We start from the raw sequence: 14,148 nt of genomic DNA, 5'->3' as shown, positions 1-14,148 counted from the left end.
AGCTTCCTGGATGTCTGAAGAGACTTCCCTGGGGGAGATTCCCAGCTCTGAGGTCATTGTTCTAGAGAGACCTCAGAACAAGCAAGGGGGTCGGCTCTGAATCGCTCTGGAGTCACCTCTGGAGGTTTAGTGCAGAGCCCGTTCCTTCAACACTTCCAATCATTTTAGAAGCATTTAATTCCCTGTATTAAATTCCTTCTAGTTTATGCACCTAGAGTGGTTTGTTTTCTTCATTGACACTGGCTGACACAAGCAACTAGGACGACAGATGTGCATTCAGATTTAACCCCTACGCCATCAAAAATGCAAAGGGTGTACCCACGGCTTCTCCCACTGTCTACTGTGTCACCCATGTTAATTTATAAACTCTGCCTTCACTTTGTTACCTCCCTACCCCTGCATAAGTATGTGTTGAGCCACATCTGTGTGTCCGACACCCTGAGAGACACGGGAAGTTCGTGGGCACATAAGACAGACAGTCTGCCTGCTTCAATCTTAAGTGTGATGGAGGGCAAAATTAATCAAGCCAGTGTAACACGTGGGATCAATACCATGGAAGAAGGATGGAGAGAAGCACAGATGGGGACAACGTAACCCTAGCATAGAGCTGGACAAAGCTCTCTGCATGAAGGGGTGTCTAGGCCGTAAAAAGAATAATGAGTAGGAGAAGAATGCGTAGCAAAAGCAAGTGGGATGTTCTTGTCAAATGTGACCTTCAGAAGCATGAAGATAAAGCTGTAAATTTCAGCAATATAGATCCATCCCAATAGTTTCTGCTGGGTTGTGAGATGGGAAACATGCATGATTTATAACACACAGGCTACTCAGAGTAAACTTTAGCTGTTGGGCAAATGGAAGCTGGGATCTTAGCAGTCCTTAGAGTAATTGCTGAATGTGTTTCCAAAAGCATAGCAGACATGATGTCAAAGTGTAGAACAGAGGAAAGAAAATGACTCTGTTATTAAATAAATTTATGTTCCCTTTATCAGAGACAAATGATCTAGCTTCCGTTTCTCCAAATATGCAGTGCCGTTTATAGAACCAATTCTTCAATTACCTAATAAATACAGCATGGAGAGAGCTGCTTTATGAAATGGTAAAATTCCTAAGTAAGAGTCCATGCACTTGAAAACAGTCTATATTAGGACACTCCTATATTATAACAGACACATGTGGTATTTATGACATAGCTGGTATATTAAGATGGCTTTCTTCCAGCTTAGGGGAGCTTAAAAATAGTCTCACCCACACATGAGATTATTTTGGAAATTTTAGATAAGGTGTACAAACCTCATAAATCTGAGTTGGCAGCTCAATATAACTGAGGACCACTAAATGTGGCAGGATAACTGGCCAAGGACACGCAAGAGGAAAAGTAAAGGGTATTTCTTCCACAGGTTCTATTATTTTCTGCCCAGTTCATTCAGTGTGTTGTCCACTTGCTATTTCCTGAGAGGGACCTAAAACACCTGGAATCTGCAGAATAAAGTAGAAGTGCAATCAGCCAAGACACTGCTAACTGATGGTAGTGTAGCCACAAGGCTGATGGCCAGCCACTCTGCTCTATTCCTGATGGCACCTAATGAACGCACTTTTACACTCTGAGGACTGCTTTTCTCCTGTTTCTTTAACACACTCGCGACGTCTCTCCGTGTTGATACAGAACATTAGAAACGTGTACCCCATTATTAACTTTAGGTAGGAAATGTGACTGACTCGTACACAGACTTCATTGCAAAGAGCATTCCAGCGCCTGCAGGAAACAGAGTCTGCTAAACGCTTCGAGAGACTCCAGGCTTGTCCGATAAGGTAAGTCCTTCCCACGAAGTGAGGAGTTTCTCCTTCTTCTAGCTTTTATTTTTTGGACACGAAGCGGCCCTTGCTGTTTGTTAATGAGGAGAAGCCAGGGGCCTTCCCGTGCAGAGAAGACTCCAGTCTTCCTCTCCAGCCCTCCCCCGCCCCCCCGAGAGTGACCCAGTGACAACAAAATGCTCTCGGGCCGGGTGGACGGCTCCTCAGGAGTCTTACAGACCACCTAGCAATCAAAGAAGGGGGGGCAGGCCGCCTTTGTGCGGGGGTATTTTGTCCATCCTCCCCCCCCCCACTCCCTCCCGGACACCCTCACCACTGCCCCGCATGGCTAGGCAGCCAGAGGCAAGGGCTTTTCACTCCGAATTTCACGGCCTGATAAAATGCAGGGGCTGTTTCCCGGGGGACCTGAAAGCCCTCCTTTGTGAGCCGTGGAGGGTCAGGTTAAGTCCTGCGTTTTGGCAGCAGGCATCTGTTTGTCTTCAGCGAGGTCTCCTAATGGGAGGAGGGGGGAGGGAGGGGAGGAAGGGAAGCCGCTGCAGAAAGGGGGTTTCGTCTTCGCAGGGGCAAATCCCCGCCTGCCGCTCGACAGAAATCAGGCACATGTAAATGGGCTGCCCACCGCACTGAGAGCCCTACCAAATCAATGCGATTAAGCCGTGAGACACGGAGCTTTCTCTGTCTTGCAGACTCGGCTCTCCCGTGTTGCTCTAAAGAGAAAAAAAAGCAAAGCAGAGCCTTTTGCCCACACTTTTTTAATTAGCAAAAAGAACCTGCAAAAAATAGTACTGGGAATATTGAAGATCTGTTTCTTGGGCTATTTTTTCTTCTGCTTGCAATAAAATCGTACATAGGACTTTGAAATTAATTCTTCTCAATTCAGGAACCCTGTTGGACTGTTAAGAGATATTTGCTATTCGAGGCTAATAAAGAGCTCATTCTATCTAAAGACAGTCTCTGTGAGAAAAGCTTTACAGGACATGATTCATATCGATTATTTCTATAAGTTATAGCTACAATTTCTACTCCGGAAAGAAACCAATGGGTAGAGATGGCCCCATCACTGACTATGACCCAAGTCAGTAGTTAAAAAACAGAGTTTTCTAATGTTCGTTATAATCAACAGAGCAATGCTTTCTCATTGTAAGAGGACTGTACTTCCTTCTCCAATGTTCTTTAAGACTATACTTCAATAGCTTAGCTTATACGAAGAAAAATAAACATTTTTAAAGTATGAGAAAACTATTGGAAATAAGTGGGTTAGTCAGACATATGGAATGCCCAAAGAGTAAGGAATTTTACAGGGGAGGAAGCAATAAAAAAATAATATATTTTATGACTCTGAAGAGTCATAAACATAACCAGGTACACACACACACACACACACACATACACCACACACACATACACACACATACACACACACATACACACACACACACACACAGCAAAGAAATAAAAGCAACACACTGCCAACTATCTAATTCATCGTTGCTAAAACGAGAGAATAATCAATAATCAGATGTGTGGAAAGAGAAAAAAAGAGGCTTCAGGACAGCGGTCAGTGAAATAAAATAGTGATCCTTATATTCACCTTCTCATTAAAGTATTATGTCTTGTGATCCTTTTTCCCCACTGTCACTAAGGTAGACACAATTATCCCATCAATCTTCTTAAAGGAAAGACAATATCACTGGAAAGTCAATCTTGTTAACAACTGTCATCCTTCTTTGACCCATTAGAATATTATAAAGAGAAAGTACAAGACCTGAAAATCAGAAGACTGAAAAGCAAATAACACACACAGGCATACACACACAAATACACACGCTATTTTACTGTAAATCATCATGGATATCTTAAAGCCCACAAGATATCACATCAAATACCAAATGTAGACCCCAGTTATGCCAGTGTGCTCAAGGGAACGTCACCCTGAGGGAATGTGGGGGTGTGCACGCAATCTCCTCATCTTTTCTCAACAGTACTAAGCAAATTTCCCCACAGGCTGATCTAAGGTTAGTGTTTAGTGTTCCAGAAAGGCATTCACTCTGGTTTTGTTTTGGTTTGTTATTGTTTTAATGTGAGGCGTGAGTTTTATTATGTCAGGAACTTACAATGGGGACAAACAATGAAAAAGAGTTTATCTTAATATTATAACAGACAACTGTAGAATAAAGTTAATGCAAAAATTTCAGGATAAAATATGTCCAATAGGTTTAATAATTCCATCCGTGCCACCCAAAATTTGTACACAAATGTTCATAACAGCACTCTTCATGATAGTCAAAAGTGGAAACAACCCTAATGTACATTAACTGATGAATGACTAAACAAAATGAAAATGTACAATGGAATATTATTTGGCAATGAAAAGTAACGAAACACTGTTGTGATACATGCTACAGCATAAATGAACCTTAAAAACATTATACTTGGTGAGAGAAGCCAGATAGAGAAAACTATGTAGCATATGATTCCATTTATATGAAATGTCCAGAAGGACCCAATCTACAGAGGGACAGAAAACAGATGAGTGGTTCTCTAGGACTGGGGAAATGAGAGGGAAATGGGAGTGACTGCTAATGCCTACGGTGTTTTCTGAGGGTGGTGTTGAAAATATCCTGTAATGGTGCTGATGGTTGCACAACTCTGTGAGTACACGGAAAACCAATGAATTATTTAAATAGGTAAATTGTATGGCATGTGAATTATATCGCAATAATGCTACTATTTTTTTAAATTATGTTTATAAATCCACCACTATATAATTTTACTGAACAATAATCGAAAATGAAAGTCACGTAGGTTAAAAATTTAGTGATCTTTGTCCCATTTTGAATAGATTGGTGCTGTCAGACGCATCCCTCCCATTCAGTGGGCTGAGCACATAGATGAGTCTTTCTCAGAGTGTGAGCTCGGTCCCCTCCCCAGCACCTCACCAAGATTGGGATTCAGTCTGAAGGAGCACCCAGGAAGATGTGTCCACAGGGACTCCAGGTGACGCTTATGCAGGCTGAACTTGAGGACCACGGTCCAAATGACAGCAATTACTTCAGGTCACTCTGAGACCGGAAGAAGGCCTGGCCACATAAAAACAGGACTCTTTCTGAAGAACTTTAAATGTTTCTACTTCCATGTTAATTTTGGAATAATTATTTTCCACACAACGTATTTAACCACCCACAAGCAATGAATCTAGAAGACGCTAGAAAACAATGACATTATCTTAAGTTTTATAGGGCAGTCAAAACACTTTTTTTTATTTGTCTGTCACCTGGGGAAAAAAAAGACCTCTTGAAAATGAAATGACCTCTTGAAAAATAAATTCTAGACATAGCAGTGCAAGAACTGGCAGTCCTTTATGGATTCCTGACATTGCATATGTTACCCAGGAAAGGTCCTTATAATAAAAAAAATAGGAGGTGTGTTTGCAACTTGTAAGCACTGGACTCTTTTCTAATCAATGTAGCAAAATGACGTATCATCCCGAGATACTGGTGACTACAATTTTAAGCTAAAATCCTCCATTGCACTCATGAATCGGGTCCTCCCATTCTAAGTTATATTACTGTTCTGTTCTGCTTCTTTTGAAGATTTAGGTTGAAAGGAATGGCTTCTGTGGTGTACCTTTTGGCCTCAACACTGTATTGGATGGGCTTCCCATATGTATTTTGAAGTGAAATGCTTTTACCATTAAAGCACTCAATTTCAAATGCATGTTCCTCAACATGCAATTCAAGGCTCCTTGGGGGAGAAGTGCAATGAGGCAGAGGTACCCTGGCGCTGTGTGCAACCTCCCATCGACAGAGGGAGGTCAACGTGTCCAGCTGTCCAGCAGGAGAAGAAACGTCCACGCCCGCCGGACCCAGAAGGGTGACCCAAAGGGCTCTCTGCAGAGGCTGGCAAAGCACGAACTGACTGAGATTTCCAAGTGCTGGCCTCCGTGAAGGAAGACTTCTTGTGTGGACCCTCAGATTCTACATTCAATAACCCTGCCGACCTAATGCAGCGGTAGACGGAGATCAGTGTACTTTGTGTTTCTACTATTGCTTCCTCTTATTACATTTCTCCACTCACCTTTAATGTGTTATCGTTACGCTCTTTTGTTTTTTCAATTTATTTTGGAATTCATCCTATCTTTCTCTTCTCAGCAAAGAAACATGAACTCAAACATTGCCTGAAAGTTGGGTCTACCTGATGGAGTTTCGTATGTCTTTTCTTCTTACACAAAAAGATCTGGGGAGGGAGGGTGGCTATATGCAGATATACAGATTCTCTCTGATTCTGGAAAAAGACTGTTTTAAAATTCTCCGTAATTTACTTTTTCAAAAGAGGCAAGAATATCCTTAGCTGTATCTAGGCATTTAGCCTCATGGGAGTCTTTAGCTGGGGAAGAAGAGCAGTAGCATGAAATATGTGTATCATAGACTCTACTTTTCAAAATAGTAACAAAGAGCAAAGGAAAAGCTGCAGAGTTCAAGAACAAGAGTAATAAATGCGGGACCATCAAGGAAGACGTGTTCAGGCATGTGAAATTTGAATTCTGTGGGCCTAATGATTTTGGAAAGCGCTGCCAGGATACTGAAGTGCTTTAAGAATGGCTACAATGAAATGACATCATATGTCTCAGCATGAACATAAATGTAAAATATAACACCCATCTTGCATCCTTACTTGGCTATGATAAAAGCTTTATACCTTTTGTAGATTGCAATTATTAGTAAAGGCTATCCCTCCTCATCCCCCCACAAAAAGGGAAAGTCTTGAAGATAGAATCATATTTTAAGAGAATACGTCATGCGGCATTTGGAGGCTACTAATGAAATCGAGGTTGAGGGCTTGACCCCCAAATGGCACAATCTGTCATATGCAAAGCAAACTCTCTTCTACCTTCTGAGCAGGCGTCTGCTAAGTAATGTACTGTTCACCTTGTGGAAACAGGCAGGGCTTCTCAGCCTTAGCACTCTGGACATTTGGGACCTTATATCCTTGCTGGGGGAGGCTGAGCCGTGTGCACTGTAGGATGTTAGCAACATCGTTGACCTCTACCCACTAAAGGCCGGCAGCACCTCCAGCCCCAAGTACGAGAACCCAAAATATCTCAAAATATTGCCGAGCCCCCAGGAGAGAACCAATGGGGATGCGGTAAGAGCATATGAATAAATAAGTTTAAAACCATCAGCACCAAGGGGAAAAGCATTCAGAGCACGCCCTACTGATTCTGAATAGGAATGCTCATCTCCACAACGTGGCTTTCTCAACAATATAATCCAGATTGCTAAAACCAGTAGGTTGGAAGAGAAGTAATTCACTGTAGCAATTCAAAGGGTGAAAGAAAAGAACAAGGAAAATAAACAACAATTATAACTAACACTTGAAAATAACTTTAGAGTTTAAAAGTATTTCTGCAGATCAACATTGTTTTGAATAATATTTCTGTGGTACTTTGGAATATTTATGTAAAGAAGTCAAATCTGTTAGCTTTTCAGTGAACAGAATGTTTCTAGCTAGAGGCTCTTTTAGAGATACCTTCCCTCTTAGCTGTAAGCAGTAAGCAAATAGAGTTACTATGTTCAACCTTGAGAAAAGACCTAAGGTTTCCAGGAAGATGAGGGACAGAGAGAAAAAATGAATCGTTACATTACTGAAATTCCCTCATCATACTCTCTTTAGCCAAAGGAACACCTTAAACGCACACATTTTGATTGTACCTCATTTAGTCGCTCTGCTCTGGTCCACTCAGCCGTCTACTTGAGGGCAACAAACATCATCAAAACTTCCCATTTCCACTAAGCATTCAAAACCTGGTGAAGTTCATTAAATTGTAATGATGTTATAAACTGTTAGATGAGCCAATTAAAATAATGCTTCTCGGGTTAATCTTCAGAGTGTAAAATACTTTATATGTTTCTTATAAAGTAGACCAATACGATATATTAAAACCGAATCATTATATAAAGATAATTTTATTACAAAGGAAACAAATTTAATCAGGTCAAGTAAATGCTAAAAGAAAGCATCCAATCAGCATTCAAACTAAGTTACTATTGGCCATAATTCTGGAGTCTAAAAGAAGCAAAGTAATTCAAAGGTGGGCCAATTTTTTCTCATTTTGTTATACCTAATCCAAGCTGAAGAACAACAATTCTTTAACACATGTTAACTTTATATCCTCTATATTTTCAGTATATATTGTCACTTCATAAAATAAAAGAACCATAGAAATTTGTTACTCATATTAAGCACCAATACTGTATTTAAAATACTCTTATGAATCTCTAAGAGAACCAGTTACTACACTGTCAGTTTTAACATATATGCTTATTTACTTGTTAATTTAATTTCCAGATAAGTTAGTAAATAGCCAATGTTAACACATATGCTCATTTAATTAAATTTTAAAAAATTAATAGCCCGTTTCAATATATACTTATAGACATATGGACATATGGTATTCTAAAGAACTCTGCACAGAACCAGGTGCACTCTAGATGTTTAATAAATAAAAATTGAACCCATGACTGAACATTGCCTTAGAGCTCCTTTCTTTAAAATAAAGAACCAAGCAAGGAATGGCAGTGTCCCAAGCCAGCAATTCCTTTCTCACCAGACCGTCCATTAAAGTGGTTCCAATAGAGAAAGGTTTAAAGATATGAAAATCCCCTAGAAAAACGCTACACTGCTCTAGCCTACGTCTCTCCCAGGAATGACACCTGAGTTCCCTTAGTACCCCAGGTATTTACAAAGGGGCTCGTCCTTAACTCCAAGACACCTCATAAAATGCAAAATCAAAACGATCCCAACATCTCTGATGGTAAGAGGTATGTAGGGATGGAATTGTTGAGACCAGACATGAGATCGAGAAAACAAAATATAAGACTTCATAAATCCTAAGAATGATCCAGAAGAGTCGAAAGGATGCCATTTTTCTGCTGAGAACGTTATGGCCCAGGGAGTTGACATATGTGACTAACATCGTCTCATGACAAAACCAGGACGTGAAGACCCATCTCCTCACCTCCCCGCCAGCCCCCCATCATGCCCCTGGCACTCACTCACCCGGTGGTCACAGCATCTCCCTGAGCCACGGAGAATGGTTACCACCACATCCTTCACTATATTTTCTGCCATAGCCCCATCACCGTCTTTTCTTACGCTCACGAGGACGAGATTTTTGTCTCTGTCCTCAGGGATACTTTGCATGAGCCGGAGGTACTCCACGAATGAAGACAGCAATCAAATTCCAGCGCCCCCAGTCTTCACAGGACCAAGTCCTATAATTTAAAATTTCTCACCAACAGGAATTGTCATCTCACGTTTCACCAGCACCAAGTGGAGCTCCCACGAGCACCAGCTACTTCTGAGGTACACCTTCCGGGGGCAGCAGGTGCTGAGCCCTCCCTCCCCAGGTGCCAAAGTGAATTTCACAGCATGCTCCCCAAGTTGAGAGCTCATGGTTCCTCACTCCACATGAGCCCCCTCCAAGGCCCTGGAAGAAGTCTTTGCTATGTGTCCACATATAAAATCTGCAAAATTAACACATCTTCATTCGTTTTTCTTAACTATGTAAGCTTCCATTCCACACACCTCCATTGTGTGATGGTGACAGGCTTCATTTTTGGCAAAGGGTTGGCTGGTATTAGTTTGATCTGCTGCCCATGAGAGCTGCCTGGGGGACCTGCCACCATCCCCTTGTGGGGACTGCAATGTTTTCCAGAGTTCTCCAGGGTCTCTCCTGGGTGTGAAACTGTTGCCTCAGAATATGCCTATGACCCTGTCTGATGATGCACTTTCTATCTGCCCTTTACGAGAACATCCCCAAGGGTTCCTGGACCATCAGGAAAAGGCATGTGAGAATCAGAGTGTCAAATCAGCTCTATTTGTAAAAAGAGAACAGCACTGTTACAATTCAGAGAGAACCAGAAGATGGGGTAAATAGAGCAACTGTAGGAATTACCACAAAAGAGACAGCCAACAGGAGAGGATGGAAGATACCCTCCTATAAAATACAGTCTGAAAAAGAGGTGCAGGCTGATGATGAAGGCTGTCACCCTCAGGAGGCTGTCCTTTTAACCACACTGCCGAATCCAAGTAACAGGAGAGGTGTAGACAGGGGGGAAATCCAATTTGTAGTCACAGAGGGAGGACAGAGTGAAAACTATGTGAAAAGGAGTCAAGGCTTAACAGAACTAGTTTATCAATGAAAGACATTTCAAAGCCTTAAAAGGAAAATTACTAATGACCATTGCTAATTAATCATTCCACAGATTCTCATGCAAATGTCCTTTGGGTGGCTTTGATCCACACTGACACCTGAAAGAAAGCACACAGTGTCTCCAGACTGGACAGATGATTGGGAAGAAATGGCCTGGCCGGGACACAGAGCCCTGTGCCGCGTACCCTGGGAACGCCGGGGCTGCTGGCACGGGGCGGCCAAGCACGCAGGTCCCTCCCAGCCTACCCGAGGGACTCAGAGATGCTCCAAGGTGGCCCGCCACCTCTCAAACCGCAAAACACGTAGCCTGCTCAAAAGCAGGCGGCCTTCTCATGCCCTCTGTCTTCAAGCCAATGCAAATCGCCTCCCAGACCCCTCCAATACTACCCTTTGCATGAAAAGGAGCACAGAATACGTTAAGGCCTTGAAGAACCGGGGAGAAAATGTTAAATAAAATTAGCCAGAGATTAGCAAAGTCACGGAACTGGAGGGGGAAAAGAAGATTACTTGGGAGGGATTAAGGAGAAAACCTTTTTCAGAACGATGTTCTCATCTAATAGGTGACCAAGTGTCATCATTTTTATCTGATTTAGAACAGGAGTGTGTCTGAGGGATGGGCCTCTGATTTGCGGGATACTAAAAGCGGGTGCACCTAAAACCATTTAAAATGATATTAAATCAAGAAAGTTTCCCCAGTTGAGATTTCTGCACTGGCTTCCACAAGGTCACACAATAAAACACTTCAGAGGGGAAAACGGCACGTACAAAACTCGACAGATTGCTGCCATTTTTACCTATGTGAAATAAACTCCTGTCAAACCAGTAGTTTAGCTGCAACTGCATTACTGTCCTAAAGCTCCCATCGTAATTAGTGAGTAAAGGGCTCAGAGGTCCTGGGTCAGGTGGAAACTTCCCCAGGGGACACGCACTTCAGACGGCAGACACAGAGAATGCGGAGGTCGGGGGTACATTGAGGCCTTGGGTTCTGTTCTTAGGAATAATTTTAAGTGATACACATATTCACAAAAATAGAAAAATGACCTAAATTGGAAGTTAATGAGAAGAAATGAGAGGAAACGAGGTCATGACGTGGAATCAATAATCTGATACCAAATTACAGCCTCCAAAGGCCTTAACACTCACTGAGCAGAGGTCACAAATACTGGTCTCAGCTTTCGATGACCTGGCAGGGAAAGGAGACCGTGGCCATCCACATGGTTCACACATGTAGAAGTCAAAAGTAAGGAAGCAGGCTGCGGGAACAATGACTGCCGATGCAAATACTAAACAGAAGGTCCTGCTGAAGTTCAGCAACAGCGCATTCTGGTAACAGAACACATGCTCCAGTATCCTCCTAGGAGTGACGCTGGGGGTGCCCCCCAAGAGCCCCTTCTCACAGCCTGTGTCACCGCAGGGTAGCGTCTCCCCAGAGCCAAGTCAGGACCCTCCGTTCCACAGGGTCCGGCCGACCGTGTGAGCAGAGCCAGCCCTCCGTCCGAGTGAATGAAGCCCGTCTTCGTTGCACTTAATTCACATCCCTCACCCTCAGATTTGCTGCTTTCCTTCGCACTTTTGTCACGTGCTCACCTCGTCACTGGACGTGTTTTGGGTTTGCTGATTTTGAGGCACAGAGGAGAAACAAAGCTCATCGTAGAGCTGTGCGTGAACAAGTCTACGTGAACCCACCATCCCTTTGCTGGGTTGCTCTCCCGGGTGGAAAGGAAGCGCCCAGATGGTGAATGCGTGGTGTCCGCCCCAGCAGGTGACGTCGCCCCTCCATCCCTGGAGTCGTCCTGGACATCTTGCTCTCTCTTCTCCCAGCTGCAATCCGTCCACCATATCAGGTCTTGGTGGCTCCACCTTCAAAATCCTTCCCAAACACCTACGTCCTCTCTCACTTCCTCCAGATGTGCAGATACGAAAGGTCTTTAGCAGGAACCTTTTGCACAATAAACATACCTTCCCCAAACTCCCCCTTCCCCTTATCTACCTTCAGTTTTCTCCCTTGCTCTCCTTGCCAACCACAGTATTTAGATTTGCTTCTTGTGTTTCTTGTTTCTCTTCTGCCCCAGAAGGTCCCCCATGAGGACGTGGAACGTGTCCACCCTTTCATTCTAGAATCACTAGAGTCCCTCACAGTCTTTGGCACTCAATAAACGTTCAATGTATGAGTGAAGAATAAACCAGATTAACACGCAGCTCCAGATATGAAGCAACATCTTTGGTTTCCAGCTGAACTGTAGTGAGTACCAAGCATGGTGCCAGGTGCTGAGGATTCAGTGGTGACGAAAATACACATGGCTGTAGCTTCCAGGGAACTTCTCAGCTAAATCCCTTGGCACTGGCCCTGAGTGGGATGAAATTAATGGCTCTGCATTTCAGCTTCAGCCTCAGACACTGTCCCTGCTCTAACTTTCAAGGCCAAGCCGTCCAGCCCCAGAGCTGACACCTCTTTTGCCAGCCATGCCCCCTTGAAACTGGACCTGGTGTTTTCTCCCCATCGGTCTGCATCAGGAGGGCAGAGTCTACCGGTACAGGACGTCAGTATTAGCATTTGGATATTTACAAAGAGCATTCAATAAAATTGAATACAAAACCCCTCCCCCCCAAAAAAAAGAAACCTGTGCTCTGCTAGTAGGAAATGTAACACCACAAAAGAAACAATAAACTGTGGTCTTGGTGAAGGTCTGTCTCTACTCCATCTGCCCAAGAGCAACAAAATATATTTCTGATCTTCTGCTAAAAATTCACCGTGCTGTGGCCTAAAAAAAAAAAGTCTGGGGCTTCCCTGGTAGCGCAGTGCTTAAGAATCCGCCTGCCAATGCAGGGGACACAGGTTTGAGCCCTGGTCCGGAGAGATCCCACATGCCACGGAGCAACTAAGCCCGTGCACCACAACTACTGAGCCTGCGCTCTAGAGCCCGCGAGCCACAACTACTGAGCCCGCGAGCCACAACTACTGAGCCCGTGCGCCACAACTACTGAGCCTGCGCTCTAGAGCCCACGAGCCACAACTACTGAGCCCACATGCCATGAATACTGAACCTGGCACACCTAGAGCCCGTGCTCCGCAACAGGAGAAGCCACCGCAATAAGAAGCCCGCGCACCACAACAAAGAGTGGCCCCTGCTCACCGCAGCCCGAGAAAGCCCATGCTCAGCAGTGAAGACACAACGCAGTGAAAAATTAATTAATTAATTAATTATTTTTTAAAAAGTCCTTGTTCGGCAAACAAGATTTTACATTCCTTGATTCTTGCTTTTTATATCCATTTAATTCACCCAATATAGGAACTGTAGCAGATTTTTAAGAACTGAACATAAAAAGCCTTTAACTTATGTCCAACAGCAAAACTTAGCCCAGGGCCTGCTCTGGGATCTCTGTCCCATGACTGCAGTGCTCCCTACACGGTGCTGACATGATTTACCTCTCCGTTTACCTCCCTAGAATCGTCGATAAGCTCCTTAAATCAGGGGCTGTGTGTGTCATCCAGGGTTTGGCCAGCTAAGGCCAAACCAGCCTGACTCCTGTTTCTGTACAGCCCACAATCTAACCATGATTTTTAAATTTTTAAATAGTTGAAAAAAAACAAAAGAAGAATAAGAGTTTCATAGTATGTGACAATTACATGAAAATCAAACGTCAATGTCCAAAACCCAGGTTTGATTGGCACACACTCCCATTCACTGATATACTGTCCACAGCTGCTTCCAGGCAGGCAGGGTTGAGTAGCTGGAAGAGGGCACTCGGCCCCACAAAGCCCCAAATCCTTGTTATCTGGCCCTTTAAAGAAAACGTGCCAAGCCCTGTTCTATCAATAGTTTATCACTCCTCCCCACCATACAGCAGGGCCCTGGAACACAGAGGGTCCTCCTCAAACCTATATCAAATTCAAATCAGCAGAATTCTGACCTTTGGAAAGAATCTGAGACCTCAAAATTGTTTTCCTTTATCTCGTAAAGTACCTTAAATAGCATCAGCAAAACGGGGCTCTGGCGGGTACAAAGCAAGTTTATCGCTTGTAGGAAGCTCCCCAGCCAGGATGAAGGAGAGAAGGTGGTTTTATCCGAGGCGGTGTCACTCAGCTCAGTCCAGCAACAGCAGCGGAGTCAGCAGAAGTG

Source organism: Balaenoptera physalus, assembly GCF_965194825.1.
Source record: "Balaenoptera physalus genome assembly, contig: HAP1_SCAFFOLD_1016, whole genome shotgun sequence".
Taxonomy (NCBI): Eukaryota; Metazoa; Chordata; class Mammalia; order Artiodactyla; family Balaenopteridae; genus Balaenoptera; species Balaenoptera physalus.
The sequence above is the reverse complement of the archived record's forward strand: the minus strand, read 5'-3'. Positions refer to the sequence as shown.